At 45.1% G+C, this 14,206-nt stretch overlaps 1 pseudogene; it reads left to right on the forward strand.

Annotated features, from left to right (window-relative positions):
- The first annotated feature begins 10,883 nt into the window (after positions 1 to 10,883).
- The window catches only part of LOC122072919, an 87,755-nt pseudogene continuing 84,432 nt past the window's right edge, over positions 10,884 to 14,206 (forward strand).

Genomic DNA, 14,206 nt, shown 5'->3' on the forward strand with positions numbered 1-14,206 from the left:
CCCAGTCGAATTTCACACCCTTTTTAGTCAACTTGGTCATTGGTGCTGAGATCCGAGCAAAATTCTCAATGAAGCACCGGTAATATCCAGCCAAACCCAAGAAGCTTCTAATTTCAGTAACATTCTTGGGGCTTTCCCATTCCACTACTGCTTTCACCTTTGTAGGATCTACCTCGATTCCGGCTTTAGACACTACGTGCCCCAGGAATCCAACTTACTCAAGTCAGAATTCACACTTGCTGTACTTGGCAAACAACTGTTGATCTCTCAACCTCTGTAATACCATTCTCAAGTGTTGAGTGTGCTCCTCTTCGGTCTTGGAGTAGATCAAGATGTCGTCAATAAAAACAATTACCCATTTATCGAGCACATCCTGAAATACTCGATTCATTAGATCCATGAATGCTGCCGGTGCATTGGTTAACCCGAAAGATAACACTAGGAACTCATAGTGACCGTATCGAGTCCTAAATGCTATTTTGGGTATATCACTGCTCTTTATCTTGAGCTGATAATAGCCTAACCGAAGGTCTATCTTTGAAAATACTCTGGCTCCCTGCAACTGGTCAAATAGATCATCAATGCGTGGCAATGGATACCAGTTCTTAATGGTTAGCTTATTTAACTCCCGGTAATCTATGCACATATGCAAACTGCCATCTTTCTTCTTGACAAACAACACTGGGGCACCCCAAGGTGAAACACTTGGGCGAATAGACCCCTTTTCCAATAGTTGCTGCAACTGCATCTGCAACTCCTTCAATTCAGCTGGTGCCATCCTGTATGGAGCCTTAGATACTAGAGCTGCTCCAGGAGTCAAATCTATGGCAAACTCCAACTCTCTATCAGGTGGTAAATGCATCAGATCATCCGGGAAAACGTCGGGAAACTCTTTAACCACCTTTACCTCTTCTAGAGGTGTAATCCTTGCATCAACATCAAGTACCGATGCCAAGTAACCCTGACATCCACTTTCTAGCAATTTTACCACTTGAAGAGCAGAGACAAGGACCTTCCTCACCCTTTTCATTGTATCTGCTCGATATACCAATTCTTTCCCTTCGTCATCTGCCACCCTAATCAACTTTTCAGCACAGATCACATTAGCTCGATGAGCCGACAACCAATCCATACCCAATATAACATCAAAATTCTGCATATTAAACTTAATGAGTTGTGCATCAAGGTTCTTCCCATTAATTTCCACTGGGCATGGCCCATACACTTCCTTCAACTGTGCAACTTTACCAGTAGGCATACTAACAATCATTCCATGATCTAGGATCCTGGGTGACATCCCAAGTTTCTCTGCGAATCTCTTAGATGCGAATGAATGAGTAGCTCCTGAATCGAATAAAACATAGGCAGGTATGTCTAATATGGGTAGGATACCTAGTGTAACAATGCATATAATTTCAGCAGGTCATCAATATTAATCATAATAAATTTCTTAATTTAAAATGTACCTGCCACTACTTCTGTACTGGCCTCAGCTTCCTCAGCTGACAGAGCATACATCCTTCCCTGCGGTTGATTCCCCTGAGCTAAGGGAGGTCGGTACGCAGAGGGCTGACTGGAGGGCAAGGCTGGTCTGGCCTGACAGTCTTTCGCATAATGTCCATATGAATGGCAGTTGAAGCAACGAATCTGAGATGTCGGAACTGGGGCGGGGCCCCTCTGCACTTGACCCGTTGCAGATGGAGGTCGAGGTGGCCTTGGAGCTGTAGGTGCCACACTAGTGTTCGGGCGAAAAGAGGTGGAACCCGAACCACCAACTGGTCTAGGAGGGTAGCCAGATGGCCTATAGGGCTGCCTATACATAGGCCCAGAACTGTATGATCCGCGGTATGCCTTGGAGGAATTTCCCATATCCGGAAATGGGTTTGTTCTCTTCCACAGTCCAGGGGTGAGGGACTGTTCTCCCTTTTGCTTGTCCTCCATGGTCTTGGCCTTCTGCACAATCTGGCCATATTCGGTCAAATCCAAGACCTCAAGTACAGACCCAATAGATGCTTTTAGGCCTTTTAGGAACCTTGCTGCCTTCTCTTCAGCTGTCCTCATATGCCTTGGGGCAAAATGGAACAAACTCTCGAATTGTTGTTGGTACTCAAGGATAGTCTTACCTCCTTGAGTTAAGGCCATGAACTCAGTCTCTTTGCGATCTCTGAAACTATGCGGATAATGGTTGTCTAAGAACAACTCCTTGAACTGCTCCCAAGTGGGTTCTGGATGGGCAGCCAGCAATATGGGCTTGGAGGCTTGCCACCAAGAATTTGCCTCCTTTTTAAGTTGCAACCCAGCACAAATGATTTTCTGTGCGTCTGTGCACTCAAGCACCTCAAATATCTTCTCTAATTCTTGGATCCATTGGTCCGGTTCCAGAGGATCACTCCCCACCTTAGAGAATACAGGTGGTAAGTTCCTCTTGAATGACTCCACTACCTTTGACGTATTATTCGTCGGTGGGAAGTTAGGAGCATAAGCCGGATAGTAGGAGTATGGAGGAGGCATCCCATACTGAGGAACACCGAATGGTGGGATTGGAGGTGTACCCCCCACTTGTGGTCCCGTTCCCGACCCTACAGGCGGGTCCTGTGGAGTGAGTACCCAAGGAGGTTGACCCGGTTGAGAAAAGTCCAACTGTTGCTGAATAGCAGTCATAAATGCTTGCTGTTGCTGAAGCATTTGTTGCTGAAAAGCCTGTTGTGACTACTGAATTATAGTAGCAACATCTCCCGGTGTGATAACCGGTGGAGGGTCCGGGAGTGTAGTCATAGGTGGGTCCCCATGTGCCCCACCCTGACCAAGGGTCTCTGGAGGTAGTGGAGGTGAGGTATGCCCCACAGAGCGGGACCTCCTGGGATTTTGTGGTCGACCGACCGGACAAGGACCCCGCGAGGTACCTCGGGCATTACTACCGGATCTAGTACGTACCATCGTATTCCTGTACCTGGAACATATCACACACCATATTGGTTAAACACCATAGAATTGATTTCGGCATACAAATATATGCCATCACATAAGGTGCTGTAGTGTATGACAACCTGCAATTTACCGCAACTTAATTTCCGAGATACAGGGCCAATGCCCCAACAAGTGTGTCAATGCTCCCATTTGACCACAAAAACATTAATATAGGAATAATATCAATGATAAGAAGCAATATAATTATGTTAGAAGGAGGAAATGAAAGAAAAAAAAATTTCAAAATTTTTCCCCAATTTTCACAACCGGTGGGCTACACCGGCGGGTAGGGGCCCGCCGGTCGAGCCCGCCGGTCCCAGTACCTCAAACCGACGGGTGGCACCAGCGGGTAGGGGCCCACCAGTCTGGCCCGCCGGTCCTACCCGTGTAAAAACACGAACAGGGCCCTACAGACCCTGTTCTGTCTTGTCTCTTTCCCCAACCTTTTTCTCTTTCTTCCTCTCTTCCTTGGGCGACCTTGGAGGTCTCGTCGGCGCTTCTACTCGCGAGTCTACTTATCAACTCGGCGCTTTTGAGAAGGTTTAACTCTCCCTTTTCCTCAAGTAAGTTTCTTCTTCTCTTTTCTCAGAATTTTCCTTTTGGGGTAAAATGCATGTGTAGGCTTTAATCTAGGCTTTCCTTCCACCTTTCTTTCCATAGAATAGCATTTCCATGTGATTGTGATGTTTCTACTATGGTCATTTGTAGTTTATTAGGATTTTATCTCCTCATTTGGAGAAAACCCCAAATCGTGCCCTAGGTTTCCAAATTTGGGGATTTCTTAAATTTTCGATCCTTTTCTCCAATTGATGATTCCTTTATGATGCATTCCACTTGATTTATGCTTAGCATGCCATAGATTTCATAAAATATCCATTGTGCTTGGAATCCCCATGTATTCCCATGAAAAACCCCTCTTTTGTATTGGTTTCCTTGGTTTTCATCACATACTTGCATCTATGGACCTCCATTGTCTATTTGGGTATGTTCTTGTACATTCATGATCCCGCTACCATGGCATTTTGTTCTAGACCTAGGGTTTCAAGCTTTTTACTCCATTGTGAATGAGTTTGCGCATTGCAATTGAATCCTCCCATGTCATCCTTGCTGTTATTTTACTGTTTTAGCATGTTTCCCCTTTGTCGCTTACCGTGCATCATGTCTATTAGCTCCCTATCATTTCTAGCTTGTCGTCATTCCCATTTTGCGAGTATTTGGGTTTTGGGCTTCCCTTTTTCTGCTGTCATTTTCTTTTCTTTACTTACCCCACTTTCTTTTCTTCTTGCCAGGATGTCATCTCGCACCAGCAAAGGACCATCTTCCTCTGGCATACGACGTAAGATCACCGCTACTAAGCGGAAGAGTGCGGAGACCAGCTCTTCAGCCCCCCGCACAGGGAGACCCGGACCTACCCGGTCTGACCCTACAGATTATGATGAGGAGCACTTCCTTAGTGCAGAGGCAGCAGCCAACTGGCCGATTTTCCTGAAGAGGTCGGTGATGATGGAGAAGACCGTGGTAGTCGACGACTTCCACAAGGCTCGGCTTCAGGAGAGGTTCTCAGCACTGGGCTGGGATTTTATCCTTCACGTAGACCGACCATGCTACGAGCAGCTAGTCCGTCGGTTCTACTGCAACTTGGAGGTGTCTTATCCATACGGGGAGTTCACCATAAGCAGCTTGGTGAAGGGGGTAGACATCCAGTTGACGGTGGGTACCTTGGCCAGCATCCTGGGCATATCAGCAGCTGGACACCGACACTACAGTCCTCCCAGGAGTAAGCCTCTGGGACCATTCATGAGTTTGGAGACGCCGGACTTCATTTACGAGACTATCTACGGCAACAGCACCCGTCCGGAGTCCAAGACATCCTTCTACCCCGAGGTTCGTTTATTTGCTCAGTTGGTCCAGTTCAACCTGCTCCCCAGAGGAGGTCATCGGAACCAGGAGGGTTTCATAGCGGCCTTCATCGCTTTCTGCATCTTCACAACCGCAGAGGGACGCAGCGAGCACTTATGCCTTCCGTACATCATCCTCAGGACGATGGAGCACCACACTTCCCACCCTAAGGATGGAGGATTCCCCTATGGCAGGATCCTCACTGGGATCTTCGAGTTCTTCGGGGTGGAGCTGAGCGGCGAGGAGGGGAAGACTCCGGCTGATAGGTTCGACAGGAGTAACCTCCTGAGGATGGGTCTCCATACCCTCATGGATACACCCCCGAGATCAGGAGCTCAGAGAGGTAGGGGTAAGAGGGCTGCCCCTATGGAGGATGTCCCAATGGAGGAGGAGCCCAGTGGGGAGGATGAGGACTACATTCTTCAAGACGAGGAGGAGGATCTAGTGGGTGGATCCCTGAGGAGGCGCCTCAGGAGTCGAGAGGCCCTGGTCCTAGTTCCTCCAGAGTTGCAGCCTCACCACATAGAGCCCCACCACCTGGGAGTGGTGCATACGACTTCGAGGGCATGATGTCCTCCATGCGGGCCTTGCAGGATGGCCAGGTTCAGCTACTGAGATTGTTGGACAAGAGTGCCTCCAGGGAGGAACGCATTCTGGAGAGGTAGGCCACTTTGGAGAACTCCTTTCTCCAGCTGGGCCAGGACTTGAGCACCACGGCTAACGCCATGTCCGCCGACTTTGGCTGACTATGGAGGGCAGTACAGCTAGTGAACGCGAGGTTCGATTACTACGACCACCGCCTCAACGTTAACTCTAGGCCTCCGGCGAACGTGGTGATCATCGATGACGACGACGATGACCAGTGAGGGCTTAGCTCGCCCACACCAGTTGTTTATCCATTTTCTCTTTTTTTGCAGACCTTATTGTATACTTCATTTATTCTCATTCCTTGGATTTGTACTGTAACTGGAATCATTTGTGGAATAATATATTTTGATAGTGATCATTTTGTGGTGGAATCAGATGTTGAACACTTGTGTAGTTTAGTTATGTATTTTGCTACTTGATCATTGTTATATCATATCATCTGTTGTTTATCAGGTGTTTGTGTGTAAAATTTTTGGAAATCCCATTTTACGCCGTTATGCTGCCAAAATTTCGTCAAACTAGTATTCTATAGGTTACAACATCAATTTAATTACCTTTTATCTACACTCACGTATGCCATGAATGCAATCCCTAAATGCAACTCTTTTTATACTTTCTTTCTTTGGCTTTTAACTCCTTAAAGCTTTTACATTAACCCAACCCCATTTCCCTATTATAGAGTCTACGGGATTCTAATGGTATGCTGTGAGTGGAGCAGAGCAACACGCTCTGATACCACCGTTGTCACACCCCATTCTCACAGAACCGGGCCAGTGACCGGGTTAACACCGGTTAACCCAAACCTGCCAGGATCATCAGATACTGTATTCCACCACAGCATACACACAACTAATATAAGCTCATCAGATCAGCGGAAGACTAAGTTTTACCTGTGAATAATCCCATAGTACTTGATACCCGAATTGTGATACAATAATTATATACATGTGGGCCCGAAGGTATGATAATTACACAATAAAAGTACAATTCATATATCAAGTATGTAAAGGAAATCATCAAAATAATCAAAGTACATAGCTCGGTTCGGCAACAAGGCTAGAGCTCAGCTCGGCATCAAAGGTTGAGCCCAGCTCGGCATCAAAGGTTGAGCCCAGCTCGGCATCACATAGTAGAGCTCAGCTCGGCCTCAGAAGTGGAGCTCAGTATGGCCTCAAAGGTGGAGCTCAGCTCGGCCTCAGAACTGCTGTCCCACAGCACAACTCTCACATGAGAAGTCAGTGTCGTGCTCTAACTCCTCAGGGGTCCACCAGTCCTCTTCAGGAAACTCGACTGTGGGACCCACCCCTTGCTCCTAAAATGTATGACCTGCAAAATCATCTAAAAAGGGGTGTACACGTGGGATGAGCTCACTAGCTCAGTAAGTGGTAAGATGGACCACACAGCAGTCCACACATCAAAACACAATCATATGCACTACATGCCATGCTATACATTTTAAATCACATCCACCTAAGCAACATTACTAAGTCCTTGGTTTTAGTGCTACTACAGCCACAGTGCACGTATACTCCGAGTACGAGCCGCGAACTCCCTCCCGCGATACGCCCATAGGGCTATCGGAGAAGGCCCACCTAAAGTACTCGAAAAAGTAAAGACAATGCCGTCCACCGGCTCTCAACAGAAATGTAAATGACTGAAAATAAAGGTGCTGACTTCAGCAATTTAAAAGCAGTACGATTGGCCCTCTTGATTGTACCACCAGGGTTGCCGGCTGTCCTACATGACCCGCCGGGCGTTATGTCTAACCGCCACAGTGACCCGACGACCGCGACCACTGCTTCCCCCCAAATGATAACCCAACACCTTAACCCCTGTTGGGAAGGGTCGTAGCACGGGATGGTGAAAATCCTAATACCGCATGCTCCTATATGACAATAGTACGATTGCATAGTGCCTCCGTGTCCCATTCCACGGGCCACCAATGCACTCGTTTCCAAGCCGACTACGGCATCTAATCTATCAATGCATCATGCACCATGATGTCCATATTCAACATATAAACATGTCATTCAATTGGCATTTAGAAAGTAAACATAGAACATATGCATAACAATGTGAGGAATGACTAATCTACATAGCATATTCATGATGGCATGACTAGACTAGATATAATTAAATGAATGCCAAACAATACCTTGAAACAAGGCCAAACGTCCTCTCCCTACTTACTTGTAGTGCACAAGGATTCCCGTTCGGTACGGGTGAGATCCGATGCTAATCGGGTAGGATTTGGTGAACCTAACATAATTAAGCGGGGTTAGTACTTCACCATTTTAGAATCAAAATTAACACGATCCGATGAAAAAATCATGTTTAGAACCTTAAAAGAAGGTCACATGTCCGATTTGGGTTCAATCGGACATAAGGATCACCTTCGGGGCCACACGGGTGGGTCAGACAGGTGGGCTGTCTGGCCCACCGGTCCTACCCACCGGTTTGGACCGGCGGGTAGGGGCCCACTGGTAGGGCCCACCGGTTGTGCCCGAAGGCCCCTGCCCTCTCAGGTGGGTGCCCACAGGCGGGTAGGGGCCCACTGGTTGCACCCACTGGTCTTGGCGGGAAAGACACTGTTTCTTCCCAACTTCCTCCATTCTTTGGGGGTTCAAATGGGGCTTTTCCCAACCCATTCTTCACACCTTCAAGGTCTTATAGGATGGTTCTAACCTAGATCTAGGTTAGATTCAAGGGATGGGAAACCATCTTACCTTCTTTGCTCAAGAACAACTTCAAACCCTCCAAATCGCTTCAAACTCACAATGCTTCTTCCACCTTGTCACTACCTCTTCAAATCCTTCAATATCAACACATAAATCATCTGTTAAACCTTAGATTCATCATTTCAAAGTGGATTTACAAGATCTCAAGAAACCCTACTCGAATCAAGGGTTTTAAGCTTGGGTATGGTGAATGTTCAAAGAACCCAACTTTGCTTACCTCTAAATGTAGATCTAGAGTTGAAGATCACTCTTCCGGTGCCGGAATGGGAAGATCAAGCTTCAGCGCCGCTGAAATCCTTCTCTTCTTCCTCTTCCTTCTCTTCCCTTCTTCTTCCCTTTCTTTTCTCTCTCCTCTTTACTCTTCTCACCAACCTACGGGTATCATAAATGAAAGAAAAGAAACTCATAATGCTATATATATAATTCCTAAATAAGTGAATAGTGCACATGGATGGGTCACTCAGGTGGGTGGGTGCACCCATCTATCCGCCCACCTGAGGGCCAAAACTTGGGATTTTGACAGGGTTCGGGCCTCGGCGCGAACCCCACCCCTGGCATACGATGTAGCATACGTATATACCTTAAAATATGGCTATAATACCTGCTTTATCCATACATGGCCTTATGGTAGGTGCATGTACACGGCTTGGGCACTCCCGTATCTTCTGGCACTGGCTCAAACTTGTCGGGCCAGCCGGTGTTTAAGGTCACCCTTGCCATCATAGCCCATAAGGAACCCGCTCTAACTCCCTCTGGTTCGGTCCTTGCACAGTTAACCGGTTGAACCACGAAATCAGACCGGGTTTAAGAAGTAGGGTATTACACCACATGTTGGATCTGGTACCAGGTCATCACTATCAATGGCAAACACTGAGTAACTTCCTAGATCCCTACGGGAATAGTACACAGATTCATCATCTTCATCCTGCTTCGATGGCCCAAGGTAGTTATCCCAGTCCGGATGAGCACTATCACTATCATTGTCATTGTCATCATTGTCAGTGTCTTCTTCCTCAGTGACTTCCTCCTCACTAGGTTCTTCAACTGATTCATCTTCTTCTATGTCACTCCCTATGTGGATTAGGGAGGCATCTTTTTCAATCTGCTTCCCCATTGCTAGTGCTATCACTGTCCTCAGGAGATCATCTAAAACTTCCTCAACTATTTCTAACTTATACTCTAGTGAGGCCATTAACTGAATCAACCCACTCCTAGATCATGGAACCATCAACATGCTGGCAACAATGGATGACTGGAAAAATTGGGATCCTCGATTCTTTGATCCATCCCATTTTATTAGAGATTCTAAGAAGTACCATGAGGAGAGGCATGTTGAGTGGAGAAAGAAGTTCTTGCTTGTGCAAAGATTGTCTCTTCCTCCGAAGATAGTAGGGCACATCAATGGTTTCATTAAAAGGAGTGCAACTCCTTCCAAAGGGTAGTTCACATGTATCAGTCAGATAAGCACTTTTGTTATCCCCTATTCTATGATCATGTGAACAACCTAGACGAAGAGGCAACAGAGTGTGATCCCACTCAGTTGATCACACCCTGAGCTCGGAAGAGTCATATGAACGCCTGTGCTTACAGGAAAGCCATAAGCTAAAGGGCTAAAGTCAGGAAGAATCCCAAAAGAGAAGAATCCCCAGACGAAGAACCAGAAGATCAGATATCTACTATCCCACCTTCATCATCAATGAGGGGATGCACTGTACCATATCTTCAACCTCTGCCATACTATCAACATTTTCCATACCACCAATTTCCTCCATATCACCGACCTTTACCATATCATTAAGGAGAAGGAACCTCCTCATCTTATCACCCCCTATCTTCATCGAAATACCCTATCTCTAATATCACATCACCTTCATATCACCCCACCCCATATCCCTCATCACCCTCATACCAGTCTCATTCTCAAGGTTCGGTAGATAATCTAAGAGAAGAATGGATAGGCGGATAGAACTGAAAGGACATGCTTGCACTACTAAATTCCCTAAAAATAACCTCATCAACAGGTTAGGTAATTGTCTTAAGAGAAAATCAAGATGGTGATCCCACTTCTGTAATTCAGACAACCATACCTTAGGAGGATAACCTGGAGAACATTGAAGAAGTCACAGATGACCTCTTCAGAGCAGTAATGGCATTGGCAGTGGGGGAACAAATCAAAGAGCACACTTCCCTAATCCACATAGGGAGTGATACAGAAGATGAGTCTGGTATGATCCAACTTCTAGCCAATGAGGTCAAGTCTGGCCCTATGGAAATCTTCCGATCCATACGCTTTGAATACTACGAGCATTTGGATGTAGGAGAATTCAATGGTCGGGAGGACTCTGATAAAGAACCAAGTGAGGGAGACATCAGTGAAGAAGAGGATGATGATGATGAAGATGAGGATGAGAGTGAAAATGAGAATGATAGGGATGACTCTAAATCACAAGGTGATAATGAATACCAGGACTAGGATGTCAGTGATTACCAGGGACTTTGGGATAATAACGAAGATGATGAATTTGGATATTATTCACCCAGAGATCCTGGAGGGTATTTTATGTATGTAATTGGCAAAGATGACCCAATGATTGACTCTACTGATGCTATCCAGTCAGCACTATGATTCACATGGAAGGAGATGAGCCGGCATCAGATTTAGAAGATAGTAAAGAATATGAGATCACTTTTGAGGGTGACGTAAATCCTATAGCAGAACACATGAGTAGTGTCTATAGTCATTTGGTTAAGCTAAAAATCGAGGCCGATGAAATTGAACAAATGTTAGGTGAAGTGGCTATCAATGAACACTACTACACCGAGCAATTGAGAAACCTTGAAAAAGTAGGGGGACATGACACACTTGTAGAGATGATAGACACAATAGTTACATGCCTTTCCAATGCAGTCAAGAAAGTGCATGCCAGGGCTCTGGATATTTGTGAAGGACCTCGACTTCCCACCCCTTGCAGGGAAGGAGAGTCCAAAGAAGAAGATGATCCTATGGTCGGGATAATTACCATAACAAACAACGATGATAAAGATTGCTATTCCACAAAGATCATTGTAAAGAAACCTGTCAGTGTGATGGAAACTCAAAGTGGAAGAGAATATAAGGGTAAGGCCCTAGCCGTAGAACAGTCAAGGACTAATGATGCAGGAACAAGCAGCTTGAAGAAAGAACTGGAGAATCCAGTCTTGGCTCAGATCAAGAAGGCCGAGGCCAATATCTCAGTTTGGGGTTATAGATAGCCTCCCCTTCACACCGTGAAGCAATTCTGAAATCCCTCACTATTGTACAATCTGATAATACCAAAATAGAAGTCCTTGGAATCCTCACGCTCACTGTGATAATTTTCCTAGTGAAGTTTGACATTGATTTTCAAGTTATTGACATACCGGCTTCTTTTAACATGCTCCTAGGAAGACCTTGGTTACATCATGCAAGGGTTGTAGCTTCTAGCCTCCATCAAAAGATGAAGTTCATTCAAAAAGGAAAAGTGATTACAATATCCGGAGATATCGAAGTGGTCAACACCCTAGCCAATGTTGAAAAGGGAGAAAAATAAGACCATGAAATCTAACTTAGTGGTTTTGAATAAAAAGTAACTTGTGTGGCCATTGCCAAGGAAGAACTAGAAGAAAAAGTCCCTACTGACTATGAAGCTATCTGGAGCCCGCCAGTGAGTCAAATGATGAAGAACATGTAATACTTTCCTAGAATGGGACTAGGGAAGTATCATCAATGTGTCTCGAGGTTACCCACTTTGGTAGTAAGCAAGGGAAGAAGTGATCTAGGGTACACTCCTCCAACCCTCGGACCAAAAAGCAACAATGTCAGAAAGGGGTAGAAGGTACTAAGAATGGCCAAGAAAATATCCACCTCTTACTACCCCACTCTCAATGGGTATTTTGTAAGGGAAGGAGAAGATTTCCCCTTTTGCAGTAATGTTGAGCCATGGTTTGATGAAATCGTCGCAAAGATGCAACCAGGATTCTTGGTCTTCTGTCAAAATGAGTTTGACTGGGTGACTCAAGAGGTTGAACAACAACAAGGCAAAGAAAGAGAATAGGACATCTACATCATAGGAATAGCAGAAGTAGCATTACTTGAAGATGGGTTCTCCTCTAACAATCCAACGGCATTGATTCGATCAAAGGAAGTACCTAGCCCCCGGGTCCTCTTAAAAAAAGAATGGAAAAAGAAGATAAGACTCATCTGGAGTTTACAACTTCCCATTGATCTAAAGAACCATATATGTTCATTCCTATGGGAACCATGAGCTTGGGAGTTACATGAGCTCAAACCCAGACCCTTTTGAGGAAGGAGTGTATATGCAAAGCAAAGAAGAGCACAAAGAATGATGGTCTGCATGCAATGTGCCTGAATCAATTGCAACAAGAAGACTCGTGATGGTGGTCAAAGGTGCGATCGAGGAGTAGGGATGGCCTCAATTAGTAGGCTTGAAAAGTTGGACTTTATAGAAAGGGGATTATGCAGTCTACAACATTCCTCACCCCTTAAGAAGTTTGGCTTTAGAGAATATGAAACAGATCAACTTGTATTTGTAAGGAAGCAAGAACCTAGACTAAGAAGATCTACACAAAGTTTGGTATCAAAAGGCACCACTCTACCCTTACAGGCCACAGACCAATGGGGCAGTAGAAGTAGCCAACAAGAACATCAAGGTCATCCTATAGAAAATGGCTGAAACACACAAGGATTGGGCAGATAAGTTGACACTTGCTTTGTGGGCATATCGGACCTCTGTACGATCCTCAACAGGGCAACTCCTTTCTTTTTGGTATACAGGGTTGAGGCAGTTCTACTTGTGGAAATCCTAGTACCATCCCTAAGGGTGCTTCTTGATAGTTAATTACCTAAAGGAGAATGGGTGAAGGCCAGACATGACGAGCTCAACTTTCTCGATAAAAGATGTATGAAGGCCATGATAATTTAAAGAAATATCAACTGAGAATTGTAAGGGCCTTCAATAAGAATGTGAAGCCCCATCACATAGAAGAGGTTGAACTTGTTCTTCGAGAACAAAGAGCCCTAATTCATGACCCAAGAGGGAAATTCAGGCCTAACTAGAGTGGCCCATTCACTCTCAATAAAATTCTACTAGGTAAGGATGTAAAACTCATAGACCACAATGGCGAAGAAATACCTAGACTGGTCAACATGGATCAACTCAAGAAATATTATGTCTAACAGGGTGAATAACGTGGACTACGCCAGACTTGATTCCTCTCAAGGAATACGTAGGCAACTTAACATATGCAAGTGCGGTCTCAACCATCTAAAGGTAATAAATTGGTTCTTAGATTAATAATCGAGATATCTAAAAGGATCATTATAGCTTGTGTCCCCCAAGAATCGCCATTTGGTATACAAGACCATTAGGTATCTGTCATTCACCTATGGTCCTCCAAATTCTTATCCAGAATTTCATCCTCCAAAAGTCACCACCCGACACTAGTATATCAAGGCTAATTCATTTCCCATCCTTGATTTGTCCAAAAAAAAAAAAAACAAAAAAAAGAGTTTGATGCAATAGAGGTAAAGGTTTGGTTGTGTGGACAGCTAATGAGTGATACTTTAGCAAATCATCATATCTCTTCTTTGCTTATGATGGTTTCAGGAAAAGTCATGGACTCTTTGGATGAGACATTAAGGAAATGGACCATGGCTTAAATATGATGGCACCAGGACTGCTGGAATCTGTGAGTATGTCAATGCTCAGCCAGATTGGGTACAAAGAGCTACATCACAACTTACTCCAACAAGTGCCTCAACATTGGGACGCCGATCTTCATGTATTTCTATTTGGGTTGGTTGAGACTTGTCCAACTCTCTAAGAATTCTGAGTTTATACGCTATCTCCACCTAAGGGCAAGTTGATTCAACCATCTTTGAAGAAAGATCACTCAGAGGAGATTCAGGACATTTT

Source organism: Macadamia integrifolia, chromosome 1 (assembly GCF_013358625.1).
Source record: "Macadamia integrifolia cultivar HAES 741 chromosome 1, SCU_Mint_v3, whole genome shotgun sequence".
NCBI classification, from domain to species: Eukaryota; Viridiplantae; Streptophyta; class Magnoliopsida; order Proteales; family Proteaceae; genus Macadamia; species Macadamia integrifolia.